A 6000-nucleotide genomic window follows, 5' to 3' on the forward strand; every position below is an offset into this window, starting at 1 on the left:
GATGGTGGAAAACTTAGGATGTCTATAGAGAGACATGTTGTATCACATCCTTAAAATGCAAGCTTCTTGAGAGTTGGGCTCTTTGTTCTGCCCATGTAGTAGACAGTTAATAAATACATATTGGATTGTACTAATTAATCATGTAGGTCTTTCAGGAATAGGGTTTTTTGGGAGGGGAGATAAAGTTAAGAATCTATGGGGCACACAGAATCATAATGAGGAATTCTGATTCCTGAGGAAAGTGGGGTTGAGGAAGTGGGGAAAAGATCATGAAGTCAGCCTGAAACCAGGAGTAGGGAGGGCTTAGGATCATGTTGGCAAACCTATGGTAGTCATGCTGGAGGGAGCTATTCCCTTTACCCTCCTCATGCATGCCTGAGGAATTTCTCACAACACCCACCCCTCCACTCAGCAGTTAAAAGGGAGCACTTCATCCCTCCTCTGTCTGGGGTTAAGGGGCAACTCCCCATGGCATTGGGGTTGCAGTTTGGGCACTTGGGCTCTAAAAGATTTCTCATCACTGGCTTAGAGTATGGTTAAGCCAGGGAAGAATTCATGGATGAATAAATGAATGGATTTTAAAAATGAATAAAAATAAATAAAAGATTGCATATTATGCATTTCTATGTACAAAGCAGTATGATAAGTGGTGGGAATTTAGAAAAATTGAACAGCACAACAAGTCCCTGGGAGGTATTGGAAGGCCTTGGCACCCTACCTTCAGAGATTTCACCTCCACTGGGCTGTCGTTTGCTTTTTCTAGAGTCATTCAAGGTAGTGGTGCTAATGGAGGGTTGACCCCTCCTTTGGGATGCTAGCCAGTGCTCTTTAAAATATAGCCAATGACCCTCAATTTCATTCCCCCCCTTTCCTGCATAGCAGGTGTCTCCTTGATTTGGGAATGCAGCAGTACATTACAATAGTCATGGCAATCATGTTTAGGAAGTAATGGCTGGACCCAGGCAAGGGAATAGTGGCAGTGTTGTGGATAGAGAACATCATGGTACAGGATTAGGCACAGAGCCAGATGCACCAGAAAAGACAATGCATCCTTCAGTTTGTACATCCATGAATCAGCCAGTTTTCTCCCCTTCCCTTTCTCTCCATAGTCCTTTGACATATCTTCCTAATGCTATGGTGACTTCCTTGCTAAGGCAGGATATTCTGGGACCAGAATAATTATTACTAGAGCTTTTGAAACATTTTGAAACTCCTCACAGAGTTATACATTTAGATCTAGAAGTGGCCTTAGAGGTCATCTGGTCTCTTCTAGGTGATATTTTACAAAGGGAGAAACTGAGGCCCAGAGAAGGGAAAGATTTTAAAGTTCATATAACTAATAAGAGACAGAACTAGGGCTGGAATTCAGGTCCTCTGACAACAAATCCAACACTTTTCCCACTGTACTACACTTCATTTTGTGAATCTTAAAATTTCTCAGACTCTACCTTAGAACATTTGGTTAAGGCTATTCCCCATTTTAAACAATGAAGGTACTTCATTACGAATGTATTGGGAACTCTAATGTTACTCCACCCATACTTAGGCATACTTTAGGGGAAGATAAAGTTGTAAACTCCTTACTGAACAATGAAAAAGTCCCCAACCCATACTTATAGTGAGACAAAAGCCCTTAAGCGAGGTCTATTTTTAGATCTAATACAAAAGGGTGCTAAGTACCTCTGAAGGTTAAATTAATCATTAAAAGGGCAAGCTTAGCAAAGAGATGTGAATTACTCAGAAGTTTTAGTCTACCCAGATAAGGTGATAACAAGATGTGAATTAAGAAGGTGATAACAAGATGTGAATTAAGAATGGTCATTCCTTTGGAAAATGTTTACTGTGATTAGTAGATGTGAAAATTTAGGGGAGGTGATATAGGAGAAAATTCTCTTTAAAAGGAGGTCAGGAACTGAGAGCGTCTGGCTCTCGGTGGCTGAACTTAGTTGAGTTCAGGAGCTGAACTGGAGGGTCTCTCTGAACACTAGAGTTTTGCCTGGGACAAGATCTTGTGGTGAGTGATTAAGGACTGACTAGTCTCTCTTAAAGCTCAGGCCTAGGCCAATGGCCTAGGCCCTTTCCTATTATTTCCTCTTACTCTGTCTTTTTCCCTTTCCTTAATTCCTTCATTTATATTAATTAAAATCTCCATAAAACCCAGCTGACTTGGGTATTTCATATTTGGGAATTTTCCCCATGGTGACCACTTATTTTTTATATAAAATCAAGACACTAAAAATTATCTTTACAGTTTTGGTAATTCAGTCTTGAAACCCATATTTTGGTGGTCACAGTTTATGTCAACCACTCTTTTGTCTGTAACAATTTACATCCTCTCACTTAGAATATTGAGATTTGTCTCATTAGGAGGAATACTTCTTCCCCTTCCTCACCCATATTTAAACATTTATTTATTTATTTACTTAGTTTTAGAGTTTTGACTAGGGTTTGCTCAGAACTGAGACAAAGAGTGCTTTACACTGATAATGACTTTCTCATTTGGATGGCCCCCTTCCAATTGCAGAGGCTTAGTTGATAAGACAGAAGCAGCTGTAAATTTTGGAGTGGAATCCTTGGAGGAATTAACCTTCAGTCCAAATATTAATGGTTATTGTTGTATGATGATCAGGAGTTGCCTCCACCTTCTGTGAAATCTTTATGAAAACACAAATTTTTTTTAAATGTGCTGCTGGAATGGATTATGGGATCATAGATATAAAGCTAGAAGGGGCTTGATGAGGAAACTAGAGAGTAAGGGATGTGCCCAAGGTCAAACAATTAGTAAGCATCCAAGACAAGATTACAACCCTGATCCTCTGACTGCTGGCTTAGTAATACACTTGCCACTACAGCAAAGATGATTTTTTTTCCAGAGGAAAAGAAGTTAGAGCAAAGCAAATGAAGCCCAGCCTACATTAGACAAGTGGTTTAAAAAACAGAAGGGCAATATCTTTTATAGTTTGGATGCTTTTAAAATCTGATGTTTTGTCTAGACTTGGGATGCCTATTAAGAAAACTCTCTTAACCTGCAATTTATAGTCCTGTGGAATCGGCTGGTTTTCAGTACCTTGTCATGAGTTATATAGCCAGTATGTGTTAGAGGTTAGCCCTGAACTCAGATTTTCCTGTATTTCAGGCTGGCTTTCTATATCACATTAATTGTTGTTTCAGTTGTGTCCAACTCTTCATGCCCCCATTTAGAATTTTCTTGGCAAAGATACTGTAGTGGTTTTCCATTTCCTTCTCCATTTTACAGATGAGGAAATGGAAGCAAATAGGGTGAATTAATTTGCTTAGTATCACCTGGCTAATAAGTTTCTGAGGCTAGATTTGAACTCAGAAAGAGGAGTCTTCTTGATTTCAGGCCTGGCTCTATCCACTGTGCTATCTTGCTGCTCAGTCACTATATCATGCTGCCTCTTTTTATATTTGCTCAGTTTTATAGCTGCTTTTTTTTTATAACTATAATTTCACTAGTATGTGATATCTTTTTTATCACTACAGATCAGTGATGGTTGCATAGCTTTTTATTTTAAAGAGCAGTCAGGTAGCATAGTGGCTAAACAGCAGACCTGGAGTCAAGGAAGACCTGGGTTTAAATTTGACCTCAGACACTTCATAGCTGCATGACCTTGGGCAAGTCACTTAACCCCAATTTCCTAGCCTTTGCGGCTATCTATCTTAGAATTGATTCTAAAACAGAAAGTAAGGATTAAAAAAAAAAAAAAGAACACCCTGGGCCACTGCAAAGTGAAATGACTTGCTCATGGTCCCCCAGACAATATCAAAGGCAGGACTTAAACATGGTTCTTTCTGACTTTGAGGCCAGCTCTCTTTTGACTGTGCCACATGACAGCTCTTATCTAATGCCATTAGCTAAATAATCTTTGGGCATCAGCTCAGGGAGGAAGTGGTACCCATCAAAATTTGGCTTCCTGTGGTAAAGCTTTGCTCATCCATTCCTAATTCTAGCTTAGGGAATCTAAAAGGGAGCCAAGTTGAAAATTCATCAATGAGGTCTTGCAGTGTATCTTGCTGTCTATTTGAATCTGTGGAAGGAGCTGGGAAATGGTAGGTTAAAATACCTAGTTCATTGCTTTAAAAGAGCAATCTTTGCTGAAAAGATTTTTATCTGCAGTTTGACAGTAGTCCAGGTTCTTTGTTCAGTGCTGACAAAAAAATAAAATTCATTTGTCACTCACATTATTGTAAATGTTAAGTACTTATCTTGCATTATCTTATTTGATCTTTCAAACTGTTTTGTGGAGTTGGTATTGCAAATATTACCATATGCCCTTTCTTTTGGTTTTCAGCTTTTTTAGTAACTTTTTATTTTTTGTATATATAACAATATAATATGTAACAAAATAATATAATACATATGGCTTTAATAAATAGCAATACATTTTAATAAATATGTTTATCCAAGAGAAACAAATTTTCATTTTAGTTATGTCCAAAAATCTATGTCTCATTCTTTTTTCCCTTCTCTCCTACCCTTTCTACTCCCCAAGAAGACAGCTAATGTGATATAAGTTGTACTTATATTATCAAATAACACATATTTCTTTGTTTGTTATATGAAATGAGATTCAGTTTGCTTACACTAGAGAAAAAATTCATGCAGGAAATAAAGTGAAGAATGGTATGCTTCAATCTGCATTAAGACTCTGTTACTTCTATGGTGGTGGATATCCTTTTTTATCATGAATTCTTGTCGATTATAATTAAGTTATTCACAGTTGATCATCATACACTGCTATTATTACTGTGTACAACATTCTCTTATTCGGCTCACTTCACTTTGTGTCACTTCCTATTAGTCTTTCTAGGGTTTGTGTGTGTGTGTGTGTGTGTGTGTGTGTGTGTGTGTGTATGTGTATGTGTGTGTGTGTGTGTGTGTGATTGATCATCTTGTTTGTTATTTTTTATGGCCTAACAGTATTCCATTACAGTCATATAGCACAACTTGTTCAGCCATTCCTCAATTGATAGACATCCCTTCAGTTTACAGTTCTTTTCCAACACAAAAAGAACTACTATAAATTTAGCAGGACATATAGTTTCTTTTCTTTTTTTTATTGATCAACTTAGGTAATAAACATAATAGGGGTATTACTGAATGCACAGTTTTATATCCCTTTGAGTGTAATTCTAGTTGCTTTTCAAAAAAATTGGATCAGTTTACAGTTCCACTAACAACATATTATTGTCCCTATTTTTCCATATCCTTCCAAAATGTGTAATTTTGCTTTTATCACTTTAGCCAATTTGATAGGTGTGAGCTATCTCAGAGTTGTTTTGATTTGCATTTCTCTAATCAATAATGAATTAGAGAATTTTTTCAGTTAGTTATATATAGCTTTGATTTTATCATCCCAAAACTGTTCATTTCTTTTGACCATTTATCAATTGGGGAATGGCCCATATTCTTATATATTTGACAAAGTTCTCTATATATTCTAGATATGAGACTTCTGTCTGAGAAACTGTCTATAAAAAGTTTTTCCCACCTTATTGCTTTCCTTCTAATCTTGACTACATTAGTTTTATTTGTACAAAATTGTTTTAATTTAATGTATTCAAAATTATCCATTTTATATTTCACAATGCTTTCTATTTCTTCATAAATTTTTTCTATCCACAAATCTGAGAGGTAATATGTTCCCTGTTCTAATTTATTTATAATATTTCTTTTCATAGCTAGGCCATGTATCCATTTTTGAGGGGTGTATTTGTTTCATTTTGATATTACTTCATTTTTGCTGGGTCCTTTTATCAACATGTAACTTCCTTCCTTATCTTTTTTAGTTAAGTCAATTTCCACTTTTGCTTTGTCTGAGATCATAATTACTACCCCTCCTTTTTTAACTTTAGGCAAAGCATAGTAGAGTTTCTGCCAGCCTTTTACTTTTATTCTATGTCTCCCTACTTTAAAATGAGTTTCTTGTAGATAGCGTATTGTGAGATTCTGACTCTTAATCCACTCTGTTATCCTCT

Source organism: Monodelphis domestica, chromosome 1, assembly GCF_027887165.1.
Source record: "Monodelphis domestica isolate mMonDom1 chromosome 1, mMonDom1.pri, whole genome shotgun sequence".
Classification (NCBI taxonomy): domain Eukaryota; kingdom Metazoa; phylum Chordata; class Mammalia; order Didelphimorphia; family Didelphidae; genus Monodelphis; species Monodelphis domestica.